This window comes from Mirounga angustirostris, unplaced genomic scaffold (assembly GCF_029215605.1).
Source record: "Mirounga angustirostris isolate CCGP_5_RB_7025 unplaced genomic scaffold, mMirAng1.0.hap1 SCAF_5, whole genome shotgun sequence".
In the NCBI taxonomy this organism is placed as follows: Eukaryota; Metazoa; Chordata; class Mammalia; order Carnivora; family Phocidae; genus Mirounga; species Mirounga angustirostris.
Window position 1 is genome coordinate 157,744,418 of NW_026991713.1, and position 17,310 is coordinate 157,761,727.

General features: G+C 43.9%; 1 protein-coding gene across 9 annotated transcripts in view; it reads right to left on the reverse strand.

Moving 5' to 3' along the window:
* USP31 (ubiquitin specific peptidase 31) overlaps positions 1–17,310 on the reverse strand; it is a 219,437-nt gene that overhangs the window by 44,974 nt on the left and 157,153 nt on the right. For 7 of the 9 annotated variants that reach the window (XM_064592800.1, XM_054507550.2, XM_064592793.1 and 4 more), the window contains one exon: positions 8,512–8,591. The exons of the other annotated variants lie outside the window; for them this stretch is intronic. The gene's annotated coding sequence lies outside the window, so the exon portion shown is untranslated. The remainder of the gene's footprint in view (positions 1–8,511; positions 8,592–17,310) is intronic. 9 annotated transcript variants of the gene reach the window in all.

Consider the following 17,310-nt stretch of genomic DNA (forward strand, 5'->3'; position numbering starts at 1 on the left):
GGAGAGAGACAGAGAGAGAGAGAATCTCAAGCAGACTCCTTGCTGAGTACAGAGCCTGATGGGGCTTGATCCTGCAACACTGAGATCATGACCTGAGCTGAAATCAAGATTTGGATGCCCAACTGACTGAACCACCCAGGAACCCCAGGGGTCTCTATCTTACACAGGCTGATCAGAAAAGGTCCCCTGATGAGGTGACCTTGAGCAGGGTAAGGATGACAACAAGATGATGGGGGAGAATAGTATTCCATGCAGAGGGAGAAGCAAGAGGGATTGTGCTGGGTGTGTGTGAATAACTGGCCGAGCCTAAGTTGTGAAAACAACAGGGTAGGAGATGAAGTCAATGAGACATGAAAAGTCCCAACCTGTAAAGCCTCTAGTCATAGCAGGAATTCTGACTCTATTCTAAGCACCATGGGAAACCACTGGAGAGTTTTAGTCAGGAGAGTACATGGTTCACGTCGAAATGATCTCTCAGCCTCAAGTGTACAGAATGGATTGTGGGAGGAGAGATGAACACATGGTCAAGTCCGTTTGGTGACTGGTACAGTACTATAGGTAGGAAATGATGGCGGGCTACAGCAGGGTGGAGGCAGGGAAGATGGCAAGAAGTGGACACATGCTGGGTATATTTTGGAGATAGGGATGGCAGGTCATGCTGAAGCACTCGATGTTGGGGATGAGGGGCAGAGAGGAAGGAACAAAGCATGTTTAAGGCACCGTTCCTATTCTAGAGAAATTCACAGTAGACCATAAAAGACTTTCATAAAATACATTATTCCTATCAAATGCCAAGGACCAATTTCTTATTACCTGGCCTTAGAACTTTCTAGAAAGATGAATGTTCATGCTCCTTAGCTGCCTGCTCAATATGCTGTAGAGCTTATATTCCTAACCAGGTGGTCTTCTGGGATGAGAAAGTTTCCCACCAAACTGGAATCTCACAGGGTTTGGGTATAAACTCGTCTGGGGGATGGAAGCAATGATGACTGGATTCTTCCTCCAACATCTCAGTGACACCAGCCTCGGCTCAAACACCTCTCAGTGATGGGAAGCTCATTACTTCCAAGACAGTCCAGTCTGGCTGTAGATCATTTTGACTACCAGCTTGATTTCCTTAATAAAATCTTCCTTTGAACCAAATATGAGTCCCTATATCTCTTGCTTGAACTTATTTTCCTTTCATGCAAAAAGGAGTTGGAAGATCAGAAAAAGGAGGTCTTCATAAGAACCAGAGCTTATTCCTTGTACAGTGTCTTCAATTCTCTCTCAATTTTGCTTCAATTACTAGATGCTCCTTGTAGAAGGGACTCCTTTCTACAGGAGGGAAGATGTAAATGAGCCCCTACACTTGAGTTATGAGAGGGTATATCTGTTGGTATAGGCCAGCTACTGTAACAAACAGTCCCAACAGCCTAGTAGTTTAACAATAAACCTTTATATCTTTCTTACATCATAGTCTGTGGCAAAGTAAATTCTTGGCCACTCCTCCAGCAGAAAGATGGGGTCTTTTCCCCTTCTCCTTCAAGCTGGGTTGGCCCATCACTGACTTGATCAATGGACTTTGGCAGAAGTGATGCTGTGCCAGTCTAGGTCTAGCCTTTAAGAGGGAGAATAGCCTCTGACTGCACACTTGGGTGGAAGCCAACCTCCATGTAAGAAGTCAGATTACCTTGAAACTTCCATGCTGTGAGGAAACCCAAGCTAGCCAGAAGGAGAGGTCACATGAAAAGAGAGAGACGGACAGAGAGACAGAGAGACAGGGGTGCCAGCCAGCATCTAGCTTTTTCAGCCATCCCAGCCCAGGTACCTACGTGTGAATGAAGAAGCCATCCTGAATATTCCAGTCCCCTACCTTACATCCCCTGCCTGACTTCTCCTGGGTGCCTTTAGTGATTGGCTACAGAGTGTACCGTTAAGACCCAAACTCTAAGAGCCAAATTGCCTAGGTCTAAATTCAGGCTCTATGACTTACTAGCTGTAAGTAACTTGGACAAGTCACTCGACCTCTCTGGTTCTCAGATTCTTCACATGCAAATGTGAATAACAAGAGTATCCACTTCATAGAGTTACTGGGAAGATGGAATCAGTTCATATATGTCAAGCAATTGTTGTAGTGACTGGTACAAATGTTAGCTGCTATTGATGTGAGCATGACCAGCAAGGATAAGATTGCGACTGAATTCTGATCGGTTGAACTGGGTTAGAATCTGACTGGTCCCAATAACAGTGAGTAGGGGGGGTGGTTGTCCTAGAAGGGGTTCCCCACAAGCCGGCCTCAAAACAAGGATTTACATGACAGTCATTTACTAGCTGTGCTCCCAAGAAAAGCCTGCATGGGTGGGGGTGGGGGGTGGGAGAGTGGGAGTGGAAGGGAAGTGGGTCAGGCATGGCCATGGCCTCATCAAGCAGAGTCGTTTCTACTTATGCAGCAGAAACTAATCCTAACTAAACACTGATGCATGCTCACACCCTATGGGCTGCAGACTCTGTATCTTAATATTAGTGCTAGCTAACTTTTACTGAGCAAATGCCATGTTCTAGGTACTGTGCCAAGTACTTTCCATATATTTTCTCATCTAATTTTCAAAACCTGATGAGCTATTACATCCTCATGATAGGTCCTAACAGGCAAACAATACACCAAAGTTTCCATTTAAGTAAGTATCTGATGATGTTCATTAGATTCTGCAGATGAAGTGTCCTCGTGTACATCCTCCTCCTCTAAATAACGTCTGAGAAGATATGCACATATACACGTAAACCTACTGGCTGACATAAACTTCCCTAGTGCAGCGAAAGCTGGAACACACTTATGAGTAATAAGTGCAGGGTTATTCATTCTTAGGTGAGGCTAAGAGGGTGTAACTGTGATGTAGCTTGAAGCCCTTGGTCTACCAAGGTCCAAGGTCAGTGATGGACCCTAGGTTTCATCCTGAGCCCAATCTGATTAGGTAGCTCTTAGAGCAAAGGCTGAGGCTATCCACGCTTAGGTGGAGGCTGCAGCCATCGACTAGTCATGTCTCCATGGCCATAAGACTGTGTCTTCGTCCCTTCAGCTGCTGTAACAAAAGTACCATAAACTGGGGGAGCTTATAAACAACAGAAATTTATTTTTCTCTGAAGGCTGTAAAGTTTAAGATCAAGGCACGGGCAGAGCTGGTGTCTGGTGAGAGCCCTCTTCCTGGTTCAGACAACCCACTTCTTGCTGTGTCCTCACAGGCTGGAAGGAAAGAGGGAACGCTCTAGGGCCTTTCACGAGGACACTAATCGCATCCCAGAGGGCTCTTCCCTCGTGACCCAATCCCCTCCCAAAGGCCCCACCTCCTAATACCTCCGCCTGGGGTAGCGGACTTGAACATATGAGTGGGGTGGGGGCACAAGCATTCAGACCCCAGCAGACTGGACAGGAACTGTACCAGCCACACCTGTGAGAACACATCGACTTGAGGGGCTACCTTATCATTCCACTTTGCAGATAAGGGAGGGAGGTTGGAAGTGAAGTCATTTCCTCCAAGTCACAGAGGCAAAGGTGGAATCACACACCTAGACTTGTTGCCAGGGCTGTCGCTTGCAATCACCATCTTATTAGGACAGCCTCCTACTTTGACACCAGCCCCTGCATGGCCCTTGGGCAGGAAGGGGACAGTGGGGGCTGCTTCGGGCTTGGGCTAGAGCCACCCTTCATGCCCAGGATCCAGTGCTATCTCTGCCTACCTCACCCCCCAACACACTCCCTCTGATCCCCAGGATTCCTAGTACCCAGAGACCCCAGCCTCCCAGGCAGGATGGGACCTCGGTGGCCTGGCTTCAGCCCTGCCTGTCCAGTCCACCCCGATCCCCGCCCCACACACCCCGCCGCAGGGCCGGCAATCGGGCACGAGCTGCCCCGCCCAGCGCTCCCCTCCGCAGGCCAGGCTCGATCGATCCCGACGCTTCCCCCGCAGCCGCCTCTGCCAAGAGAGGCAATTTACCACCAGCTCCGAGGTCACGGGAGGGGCCGGCCGCCTGCACTGCTGGTGCCTTTACACCGCTATAAAAACCATTTAAAGGGCCACTTTGTAAGCCGGCAGTGCTGCTTTCACCAGAGGGGGAGGGGAGCAGCGGAAGCCGCGCGCCCGCAAGCCTCCTTTCCAGCCCCCAGTTGGATTGGATCCCCCAGAACCTCTGCTGCAGGAGTTCAGAGCCCGAGCGCCGGGCCTGGAGGGCCGCCCCCATGCCGGCTGCATGAGCTGGAGGGGAGCCCGATGCCCCCAAACCCGACTAACCCCCGCCTCTCAGACTGTTCATCCCTAAGTGCCTGCGCCCTGCTCCGTGCCTGGCACCCTTGAATGCTTCGCTTCTGCCACTTTTAGCATCTCGAGGGCGAGGGCGTGGGTGCTATTATCATAATGCCCATTTGTCAGAGGAAAAACCCGAGGCTCAGGGGACCCTAAGTGACTTGCTCCAGATCTCACAGCCAGCAAGTAGCAAAGCCTGGGTTTAAACTCCAAAAGTCTGACTCCAAAGCTGATGGTCTTGATTTAATCATGGGGTGACCGCTCAGCACCCATATTTTGATAAAGGCCATCACTTTGATGAGGGAGCAGAAGGCAAGCTGAGGGCAAAGCCCAAGCTGACACCCCACAATCCCCCCCACACCCAAGTGGGCTATGTGTGACATGCCTCAGGCACTCCTGGCTGCCCTAAAGCTAAGGGAAGGAAAAACAAATGGTCAACTAATAGAGATCACAGTCCTGCAAGACATGAGGCTCCCTCGGTTTATAAAAAGTCTTAGTGATTTACAAGAAAAAAAGCATTCTTATCAATAACCTCACTTCCAGGAGGAAACTCCCAACTGTCTTCATGTTAATGCTTTACTAGAAGGAAAACCCACCTCAACTTGACAATGGCAAGGCCTCCAGTATCTTGTAGGTCCTCTTTAGCATAGGAAAGTTCTTTTGAAAACCTCCCTTCTCCTTGTGTCCCCCAACTCCTGAGTATTTGATCAGTCACCTCTCACAACCTTGGTGCAGCGGCCCTTTCTGCCCACGGGTCCTGTCCCCGTGCTTTAATAAAATCACCTTTTTGCACCAAAGACGTCTTAAGAATTCTTGGCCATCGACTCAGGACCTCACATATATTCCAAAACTACATCAACTTCAGCCTCAAAGACCTCTGGCTCACCAGCCACAAAGGTGAAAACCTTCGGGCGGTAAGGAACCATACCAGCATCCCAGCTGTTTCCTTCTCCCCGCTAGGGGCTCCTAAATGCCCTTCCCACTCTCGTCTGCCTGTTCAGCTACCTCCACCTGCAGGTAGAGTTGGTCACTGTTTCTTTTGGGCCACCGCTGAATTCATTCATTTATTCCTTCATTCGGTGAGTCATTCCACAGACACGTATTGATTTCTGCTCTGTGCCAGGAGCACGGAATTGGGCTGCAGGCCCAGGGACACAACATTCCTACAGTCTAGTAGAGGAGACAGATGTGTAAGCAGGCAATTGTAATGAGGACAGACGCAGAGCTGAAAGGGGAGGGAAGCCAGGAAGGCTGCCGGAGCAAGGGCCATTCAAGTTACAGTCGGAAGGATGAGCAGAAATTACTCAGGCTAAGAAGAGTGGAGAAATATGTTCCAGGCAGAGGGAACAGCATGGACAAAGACCCAGGGCTGAGCACCAGCACAGCACAAAATCTCCCTCATCGTTTAGTTACTGGAGCAACCCAGCCAAGTTTCATGTATGGCTGGAGCATAAAGTGACAGAAGCCAATGGGTGCCTTCTAATTTTGGTCCCAACACCTCCATTCTTGGAGATGGACAACTGAGGTGGTCTCAGTCTTAGGCAAAGTATTGTAAGTTTTTATGCCACTATAAAACTTGTATGGCTTGGGGACAGGTGCCCCACCTTCTACGTAGGAAAATCTGAGGCACCTCTGGGGAGAAAGGGAGGTGGGGTGTGGCAGGTGAGGAAGGGGGACCAGGTCACCATGGGCCTTGTAAGCCAGGTTAACTCATTTGGCCTTTCTCAAACAGAGGGCAAATGGCAAGTCATCAAAGGGCTGAGTGCTGGGGAGCTGACCAGATTCTCCTCCCACACAGTCACTCTGGGGACAGAGTGACAGCCTGCCTGCTTTTAAAAGGTTCCTAGGAAGCCTGGGGCAAAAAAAAAAAGTCATGCTTCTCAGGTTAGAAAACATGTGAGTTCTTTAAAAATGAAATTTTAGGGGACTGGGGAAGAAGGCAGTCTCTTAAAAAGCCAAGGAAGGAGAGAGCATTTCTGGCCAGTGTCATCCCATAGGTCTCTCGGCCCCTATTGACTCTACAGGGAGTGGGGTACCCCACATCAGTGTCTTCTCCCTTACAGAGACCAAGGGGCCCTTCAGCTTCTGCCTCTCTGCCTCAGGATCCCTGGGCACCTTTGCACTCTAGTCCCGGGGCTCACTGCAGACCATCCCACCTCATGGGTTGAATCTAAATTTTGTCCCCAAGCCCTGGATTCCACACCAGCCTGGGTTTTCCCAGGCTTGATCCTACCTATTGTCTCACTTTCTTGAGTCTTCAATATTTTTCCATTCTCCCTCTGCTGGGAAGCATCCTTGAGTGTCCTGAGCTAAACAGATGACCCTTTCCTTCAGGCCCCCACCATCTTTTTTCCTCCACCATTACACTTTTCTCTATAAAAGCAACCTCTGTTCATGGTTCCCGCTTCCTCTAAGACATCTGCCTAATGCCAACAAGGCTACCAATCCTTAAGCATTTGCCTTCTGCCAGCTCTGTGTCATGAGCTCATCCATTTCTCATATGACCATGTGAATTATGACCGTTCTCATTTTACAGACAGGGAAACTGAGGCTCCAGGGAGGGAGGATGAAGTAAATTGCTGAGTCATACTACTGGCCCTAAACCCTGCTTTGCCTTCCATGAAGGCAGACACCTATCTTATCCCTGCCTTTGCCCTGGTAGATTTGAGGCACTCAATAAATATTTATTGAATGAATGAATGTTCAAATACGTTAGTGACTTTCTGCTAGCTTGTCTGGAGCCCTTTTCTGCAAAGTTTTATAATTTAGTAATAAATACATTTGGTAGCGATGTTACATGTATCATTGTGTCTCATAATCCCAGAATTCCTTTATGAATTAAGTATCTTGAAAAATAAAATAGAGTGGAATTCAATACAATTCTGAACCATTCTATCTCATGTCTTCATCCTTGCTATCAAAATGCCAATGCCTTCTTAAACAGGAGAGAATGCCGGCTACATATTAATTTGGTTTTAGCTCGTGAAATACACTCAGGCATGCACGGTACAAAACAAAACAATATTCACGAAGGAGACAAAAATAATCAAAAGGGATAAATTTGGTAAATCCTATACAAAATGCAGCAGGTCTGAAAATATTTATTGGGAGAAACACACATTAAAGAAAGGTTATTTAGCAGACCGAAGAGGGAAAAACATCCAAAAGAATGAAACGGTACAAATTTAGACAATGTTTCAAAGAAATAAAAAATTAAGTAAAAAATTTCCTTAGGCCAATGGAAGAAAATGGCCTTAGACTGATACGCATAGCCAACTAGGTGAATGGTCTATAGATAAATTGCTACCAGTCAGAATGGATTAGGTTCTGCTGCAGTAAAAACCCGTCACTCTCAGTGGCTTAACACACAGAAGGTTATTTCTCACTCACCCTCCATTTCCAGCACACGTTGAGTGAGGCTACACTCCACGTCATCTTCATCCCAGGACCCAGGCTGATAGTACAGCCCCTACCCGGAATATTACCAAAATGTGGTAAACATTGTTCTAACATGAAGAGTTTCTGCTTAGAAGTGAGACATGTCACTTCTGCTCACATGTGACCGACCGAAGCAAATCTCATTGTTTTGCTTGAGCTTAACTGGGCAGGGATGTGTAACTCTCCCACAGGGAGGGCAGCATATAATAACCTTCCACTTCAGGCAAATTGGATTTAGGCAAATGGTTAATACTCTACTTCCTTCACCACCCCCCTCCAAAACATACCTTCTTCTAAGTCACAAATTCTAACGTGTAAAAAACCACCAGGAAACAAGTTTCAATGCAGTTTCTGGAATCCACCTCCAGAGAGGCTGATTTAGGAGATCTTGGGTGGTCCCTTAGGACCTACATGGCCACACCGAGTGACCTTGATGTCTGGTGGAATATGGCCCATTTTGAGAAACATTGATTTAATCTCAGATAGAAACTGCTATCTTCTCCAAATGACCTTTCCTCATTCCTTGCTCAAGATGCATGCAACCAAATACCCTCAAAATATTAGTGACTTGAGCAACACGGAGATTTATTTATCTCTTGCAACAGTAAGAAGCCTTGAAAGGAGGAGTCCAGGATTGCTCTGGTAACTCCTTGGTTATCAGGGACCCAGCCTCCTGATGTTCCATTATCTTTAGTCACCTCATAGTCCAAGATGGCTGCTTGTGCTTAGCCATTACATCCATATTCCAGGCAGCCAGAGGAAGGACAGGAGGAAAGAAGCATGTGTCCCTTACCTTTTAAGGAGACTTTCCCAAAACCCTACACATTTCTTGCATCTCAGTAGTCACTCAGTTAATCACATGGCCATATGTATCTACAAGAGAAAATGGAAAATAGTCTTTTATTCCAAGTGGCAATGAGCTCCACTAAATGTAAGCATCTTGTTACTAAGGAGAAAGAATAGGCCTCTGGCAGTCTGCCACACTGTTTCCCTTTCTGCAGCTTTCAGCAGTGTTGACATCCCTACCTTACACTACTCCCCTCACCCACCCCTCGCAATTAGCCTCTGGGGTGCTGCCCTTATCTGCTACATCAGCCAGCAGGCCAAGACTTCTGACTTTGGGGGGCTGGCCTCTCTCCTCCTCCACCTCAAATATAATAATTTCCAGCTTTCTGCTCTTCTTGCCCAGAGATGGTATGTGAGCCATGCCCAGCCAAAAGACATGTTTGGCTTTGCCCATAAAGGGCTGCTCTCACTGTTTTTGAATTAATTCATTTGCAACATTTACATCAAACTAAAAAGTTTCTACACAACAAAAGAAACAATCAACAGAATAAAGAGGCAAACTACACAATGGAAAAAATATTTGCAAACCATATATCAGATAATATACAAAATATATGTAAGGAACTCATACAACGTAATAGCAAAAAAAAAAAAAAAAAAGAAAGAAAGAAAGAAAAAGGCAGAGGACCTGAATAGACATTTTTCCAAAGAAGACACACAAATGGCCAATAGGTACATGAAAAAAAGTGCTCAACATCATTGATCATCAGGGAAATGCAATTCAAAACCATAGTGAGATATCACCTCACATCTGCTAGGATGGCTGGGATCAAAAAGACAAGAAGAGGGGTGTCCGGCTGGCTCAGTGGGTGGAGCATGCCACTCTTGATCTCAGGGCGGTGAGTTCAAGCCCCATGCTGGGTGTAGAGATTAAATAAATTAATTTAAAAAAAAAAGACAAGAGATAATAAATGCTGGCAAGGATGTGAAGAAAGGGAACTCCAGAGTGTTTTTGGTGGGAATGTAAATTGATGAAGCCACTGTGGAAAACAGAATGGAAGTTCCTCAAAAAATTAAAAATAGAGCTACCATATGATCCAGCAACTCCATTTCTGGGTATGCATCCGAAGGAAATGAAATCACTATCTTGAAGAGGTATCTGCATCCCCACATTCCTTACAGCATTATTTACAATAGCCAAAACATGGAAACAACTTAAGTGTCAACAAATGAACAGAAAAAGAATATCTCTCTCTCTCTCTCACACACACACACACACACACACACACATCAGAATATTATTCAGCCATAAAAAAGAAGGAAATCCTGCCATTTGTGACAACATGGATGTGGCCCGAGGGCATTATGTTAAGTGAAATAAGTCAGACAGAGAAAAACAAATACAGTATGATCTCAGTTATATGTGGAATCTAAAACAAAAGCCAAAGTCATAGAAACAGAGAGTAGAATGGTGGTTGCTAGGGGCTAGGGGTGGAGAAAACGGGGAGATGTTGGTCAAAGGAACAAACTTCCAGTTAGATGAACAAGCTCTGGGGAGCTAATATTCAGCAGTGTGACTATAGTTAACGATAGTGTGTTATATACTTGAAAGTTGCTGAGAGAGTAGATCTTAAATGTTCTCAGCACATACATAATTGTAATTATGTGAGATAATAGATATGTTAACTAACCTTATTGTGGTAATTGTTTTGCAATATAGAGGTCTATGAAATCATCACATTGATACCTTAAACTTATACAGTGTCATATGTGAATTCTATCTCAACAAAACTGGGGGAAATAATAATTAAAAAATAATAGTCCATTTTTCACATACGTATCCAGATTAGTGGATGCTCTTAAAAACTTGCAAGATCAGGCCACACCGGGCCCACATTCCTTTATGGCCACAGCCAGCTCAGCTGAGCACAGCTGCCCCTGCAGATGAAGCAACAGCCCCACGGTGTCCCTCCACCTCCTAATGCCGACTGACGCTACTGAATCTGTGACCCTACAACTCCCTGTTTCCTCTCGGAAGGATCTTATTAGCTTAGTTCACACCCACATGCAAAGAACAACTTAAATCAGGAGCAGTCATGATCTCTCACCTACATTTCAATCCTGCACTTCTGACATCTATAAATCTTTCCTGCTTCCAAGACTATTTTTATGTGGTAAGTGATTCTGCTTGGTCCCAAACTGTGAACATCAGGCAAATTAACTCTCCTGTTTCCTTAAAAAGTTATTATAAGACATAGTAACATCATGAGCCCCCTGGTTGGATGCACTGAGAAGAACACATCACTTCTGTGGTATTCTCACTAAAAATGCATAACCTCAATTTGATCATGAGAAAACATCAGACAAAATCAGATCGAGAGACATCCTACAAAACAGCTGACCAGTGTTCATCAAAAATGTCAAGATTGTGAAAGACAAGAAACTAAAGAAACGTAACTACTAAATGCAATGTGTGATCCTGGACCAGAAAAAGGGCACTGGGGGGGAATATTGGGGAAATTCGAGTAAGGTCTGTAGTTACTTAGCAGAACCATACCAATGTTAATTTCTTGGTTTTGAAAACCAGACTATAGTTACATAAAACGTTAATATTAGGGGAAGCTGGATGAAGGGTACATAGGAACGCTACCATTTTTTTCAACTTTTCTGTGAGTCTGAAAATTATTTCCAATGAAAAGTTAAAAATGAAGTTATTACAAAAATATTTATCTTGGGGCGCCTGCCTGGGTGGCTCAGACAGTTAAGCAACAGACTCTCAATTTCAGCTCAGGTCATGATCTCAGCTTAGCATGTAGTCTGCTTGAGGTTCTCTCTCTCTCCCTCTCCCTCTGCCCCTCCCCCCTCAAATAAATAAATACATCTCTAAAATATATATATATTTATCTCATGGGATCATGGTAATGTCAAAAGAGATTACATACATAAAGAATACAGTGCTATATCTTCTCTCTCTGTCTACTCCTCCTCCCAGAGCCTAGCACAGTGGTCTGCCTTCTGCAAGTTCTCAGTATTTGACATATTGAATAAGCTTGAGGAAAAAAAAGTGGGGGGAGGGGAAACTAACTTTGTATTAGTAACACCATTTCATTCTTACAATAATCCTGTGAGGAAGGCATTATTATCCTCACTTTACAGATGAGGTCATTGAAGTACAAAAGGGTTTACAGCTTGCACACTTGAAAGCAGTTTATTTCCGAAATCACTCTTGCACCCAGCACTTCCAGCCCAGGGGAGCACCTGACTGTGCTCCCCAGCAACCCACCCAGCCCCACCCTTACCAGCTTCCCGGTTTGTGCTTTCAGAAAAGAGAGCTGCTTCTGCTGGTCTCCTGCTCTAGCACTTGGATTTCATTAACAAGCACAATTGTAACTGAAATTTTATTCACCAGCCACAGCTTGGCAATTATTCAAGTTCTCCCAAGCTCGGAGCCTATGCTCACTTCCTTTTGGCAGACAGAGAGAAAAGAAAGCAAACCTCAGTCCACATTCCTAGGGCAATGTACCCTGCTTGTGTCGGTTTCCGTGTCTCCCTGTGTTCCCAGGACACTGTGCACTTAGTAATTTCTAAAGAAGGCTGTTAGATTCAGATGGTAATCACAGCCCCCTTCTGGCGCATTCCCTGGACTCTTGGCCTCATTAGAAATCCTCTCGCTGCCTGCTTCCAGCCTCTTGCTTGCAAGTAAATGCTGGCCTCCGCTCTCCTTCCTGCCAGAATCTCAAGGCACCTCATTTACTTTTTTCTTAATGTAACATTTATTGTCGCTTCCCTCCTGTTCTCTGATTATAGAAGGAATACATGTTTGTTGCAGAAAAATGTGAAAACACGGAAAATCACAAAGAGAATAAAACTCGAACCATAATGCCACCAGCCAGAAATAAGCACTGCTACTATATGGAGATGTAAGTGATCCTTGACTTTCTTAAATATGGCTTTTGTGAAAATAGCACATTATATATAAAAATCCCTAATCTAGAGATCTAAAATGCAAATAAAATAGGACCATCTGTTTTCACCACACTGCATAATTCCAGGGGGCACTGTTCATATTGGTCTATGGGAATGACACCCTCTGAAGTTGTGCAGTGCACAATCTATGCAGCTGTACTTGGCAGTCATGTTACAGGGCCTGGGAAGACAACACAAATCAAGTTGTAGGTAAACTAAAGGACCAGAGCAGCTCCTGAGAATTATTACAATGTACGGATGTGGGACCAGTGGTGCCAGAACGATGTGATTTTTCAAAAGAGGCTAGAAATCTGGATTTTAAAATATCATCACCATTTTTTAAATGCTGGCAACTAATTCAATTTTAAAAACCCACTGTACAAAACAAATAGGCCTAATCTAGACTGTGGGGTATCTGATGAAGCTTCTCTCTCTTCTTTCTCCTACACCTGCCATCCTTGCTTTCTCCATGGAGTGGCCTCCAGAATTCTATTCTTAGGCAGGGAGCCTCACTCTAACTGTTCTATAATTGGCCCCCCCCCCTCTAGGGGGGAGGGGCGGGGAGGCAGTCATCAAGGGCCCCACTTATCCCCTGCCACTAAGACAATGAGAAGAGACAGATTTGGCATTTCGTCCCTCCTCTACAAATGGCTCATCAGCATATTCCTTCCAACCACGTAAGAACCTCTCTTTGAGGGCCACCTGGGTGGCTCAGTTGGTTAAGCGTCTGACTCTTGATTTTGGCTTAGGTCATAATCTCAGGGTTGTAAGATTGAGCCCTATTGTCAGGCTCTGCACTGGACATGGAGCCTGCTTAAGATTCTCTCCCTCTCTCTCCCTCTGCCCCTCCCCTCCCCCCCCAAACAATGACAACAACAACAAACAAAAAATTTTTTAAAAACTCTCTTTGAGGCGTATTTTAGTAAGTACGGTGTACAGCAACATTTGAGCCACCCAGCGATGCTTTCACTGATGCCTCAGATGAGTGTTTAGGTAAAAGATTTAAGATTGGGGGCTCCCAGGAAGAGGAGGGAAGGGACAGCAGGTCCTGGGTAAGGGAAGATGCTTAACCGACTGAGCCACCCAGGCACCCCTCTTTAACATAGTTTTTAACAACCACATAGAGGGGTGGGTGGCTCAGTCAGTTAAGTGTTTGCCTTTGGCACTCCCTGCTCCGCAGGGAGCCTGCTTCTCCCTCTCCCACTCCCCCTGCTTGTGCTCTCTTTCTCTCTGTCAAATAAATTAATAAAATCTTAAAAAAAAAAATAGAATTCCATTGCATGAATGTACCATAATTATATTTCCTGGTGGTGAGCATAAAGATTGTTTCCAATTTTTTGATACTGTAAATACATTGTCCAGAAAAGCTTACCCATAGCTGTGACTATTTTATTATAAATTTACTTATTTACATTATATCATTTTATGTTAAATTACCTGGTCAAAGAGTGTGCCAATTTTGATGCACAAGTGACCCCACATAAATATGGTACCACATTTTCACATACTGTGTGTGAGTGCTTATTTCCCCACCCCCTCATCCACAGTAGATTCAGAACCAGATTATGGGGCGAGACACCTAAACACTCACCTGGCGCATCAGTGAAAGCACTGCCAGGAGCCTCAAATGGTACTGACCATCTTCATTACCAAAACTCTCAAAGAGAGGTTTTTATGTGGCTGGAAGAAATATGCTGAGTCATTTGTACAGGAGGGATAAAGCCCCTCAAGAGGCTTACTTAAGGAACAAGTAGTGGTCATTAACCTGCTGTCTAAGGAAGGTGGGTCCAAATAACTATAGGGATATTATTTTGCATATTGGAGCGTGCAAGTTCAGGGCCAGAGCCAAACTGCTGGGGACAGACAGAGGCTGAAAATTGCTGTAAATTGTCTTCCTCAGACACTCTCCTTTTTAACTACTGAACAAATGTTTAATAGATATCACTTTTAATCATGTAGAGTATTTTGTATTAACTGGAAGGATACCCATGGTAAACTAATAACTGATAAAAGCAAGCCGAAGAACAATTTCTTTTGTACTCCCCACTTTTTAAAAAATTGATTTATTATTTTTTTGAGAGAGAGAAAGAGAGAGTGCATGCAAGTGGAGGGGAGGGGCAGAGGGAGAGTGGAGAGAATCTCCAGCAGACTTCCCACTGAGCACAGAGCCATGTGCAGGGCTCAATCTCACAACCCCAATGACCTGAGCAGAAATCAAGAGTTGGATGTTTAACCAACTGAGCCACCATATTCCCCACTTTTTAAAGAAAACTTACATAAGCACTCATATGTTTCCATCTCCTTATATAAGCAAAGGAAAATATGGAAGATAATATACAACACTTTTAACAGTGCCTATTAGGGATCTTAGTCTGTAGAGGGGAAGAAAAAATTATTAATTTTACTTTAGATGCTTGAATTACATCAGTTGTTTTAATTGTGTCAACAAGCACATACAACTTGTGTAATTCAAATGTTCCATTTTTTTAAATTAGATTTGAAGAGGCACCAAATAGTAGCAAGCCCAGAAGAGGCTACATCTCAGACTGTCTCTGGCTAGATAATATTATCTTTGAAAATCTTTGCTTAAAAACTGGCAGTATTACATACTGATCTTATGAGAATCATAATAGGTATCTCTTTTTGCTCTTGACCATATGAGATTATGTCTAGTATTTTGCTTTTAAGTTAATGTGGAAGTTGTTTTAAGATAGAAATTCTTCGGGCGCCTGGGTGGCTCAGTTGGTTAAGCAACTGCCTTCGGCTCAGGTCATGATCCTGGAGTCCCGGGATTGAGTCCTGCATCGGGCTCCCTGCTCAGCGGGGAGTCTGTTTCTCCCTCTGACCCTCCCCACTCTCATGCTCTATCTCATTCTCTCTCTCAAATAAATAAATAAAATCTTTAAAAAAAAAAAAGATAGAAATTCTTCACCATATTTAGGAACTACTCCTTTATTCCAAGTTTACCTAGAGTTGTTAAGAAAAATGCATATTAATGACTACCCATTGTTTAAACAAAATCTACAGAATTGATCATCTGGCTTCCCTCTGTACTTACTAATATAATCAAATGTGTTGGTAACTTCCCTAATATTAAACCATCCTTGCATTACAAGACTAAGCTTGATTGGATCATGCTTTATTGCACTGTTAGTGCTAGAACCAGTTTGGTTAAAATTGATTTGATGATGCTTTATTTAGGGTTTTTACATCAGTATTCATAAGAAAGTTTGGTTGGTAATATTCCTTTCTTGTGATGTTTATAATCAGATTTTTGCTATCGGTTATGCTAGCTTCATGAAACAATTTGAGGAACTCTTCTTTTTGTTAGTTCTACCTACTCAGGTAGTCTGAAAATGACTTATTCTTTGTATGTCTTTAAAAAACTCATTCATAGGGACACCTGTCTGGCTTAGTCAGTAAAGCATGCAATTCTTGATCTTGATCCAAGCCCCATATTGGGCATGGAGCCTACTTAAACAAAAAAATAAATAAAAATTTAAAAATAAATAAAAAGGGGTACCTGGGTGGCTCAGTCGGTTAAATGTCTGACTCTTGATTTTAGCTCAAGTCATGATTTCAGGGTTGTGAGATCAAGCCCCAAGTCAGGCTCTGCGCTGGGTGTGGAACCTGCTAGGTGTGGAGAGATTCTCTCTCTCCCTTTCTCTGCCTCCCCTCACCCACTCTCATGCTCTCTCTCAAGTGAATAAATAAATAAATAATCCATCCCTAAAATTATCTGAGCATGGAAACTTTCAGAGAAGTGGAGTTTTGTTTGTTTGTTTATAACTTTTACTATTTCTTTCAGGGTTACTGGTCCATCTACATTTTCCATTTCTTTCTTTAGTCAATTTCACTCACTTGTATCTTCCTTGAAAAGAAGCTATTTCATCCAGATTTTTAAATTAATTTGTAATGTATTGTATATCCTTTGATAATTCTTTTTTTTTTTTTTAAGATTTTATTTATTTGCGAGAGAGAGAATGAGAGACAGAGAGCATGAGAGGGAGGAGGGTCAGAGGGAGAAGCAGACTCCCTGCTGAGCAGGGAGCCCGACGCGGGACTCGATCCCGGGACTCCAGGATGATGACCCAAGCCGAAGGCAGTCACTTAACCGACTGAGCCACCCAGGCGCCCTATCCTTTGATAATTCTTATAAAAGATCCTCTAATTCCATACATCTGGTTTCTTTTCCATTCTCATTTTGCTTATTTTCTTACATTTCCCAGAGGTCTCTCTATTTTACTGGCTGTTTCAAAGAACCAGGTCTTACAGTTAGCTCTCAATGTTTATTGGCCTTAGATTTTCTAGCTCAGTTTGGTTGTCCTTTTTTTTTTTTTTAAGTGCTCTGTCCTGATTTCCTTGTGTTTATTTTGTTGACCTTCTCTTCCTAATTCTTGAGATCAATACTCATTTCATTTGTTTTCATTTTACTTGTTTAATGGCTAAAGCATTTAAGGCAATTATTTTTCCTGAATCCAGCTTTAGCTTATCCCATAAAACCAAAGATGTTACATTTCATTTCTACTTTTCTTTGAAATGGTTTATATCCACAGCTGAGTTTTTTTTTTTCTTTTAAGATTTTATTTATTTTTTGACAGAGAGACAGCGAGAAAGGGAACACAAGCAGGGGGAGTGGGAGAGGGAGAAGAAGGTTTCCCGCCAAGCAAGGAGCCTGATGTGGGGCTCGATCCCAGGACCCTGGGATCATGACCTGAGCCGAAGGCAGACGCTTAACGACTGAGCCACCCAGGCACCCCCCAGCTGAGTTTTTAGGAGAGAGTTTTAATGGTTGTTGTTGTTTTTTTTTAAATAACTGATTCAGAGATTATTTTAAATT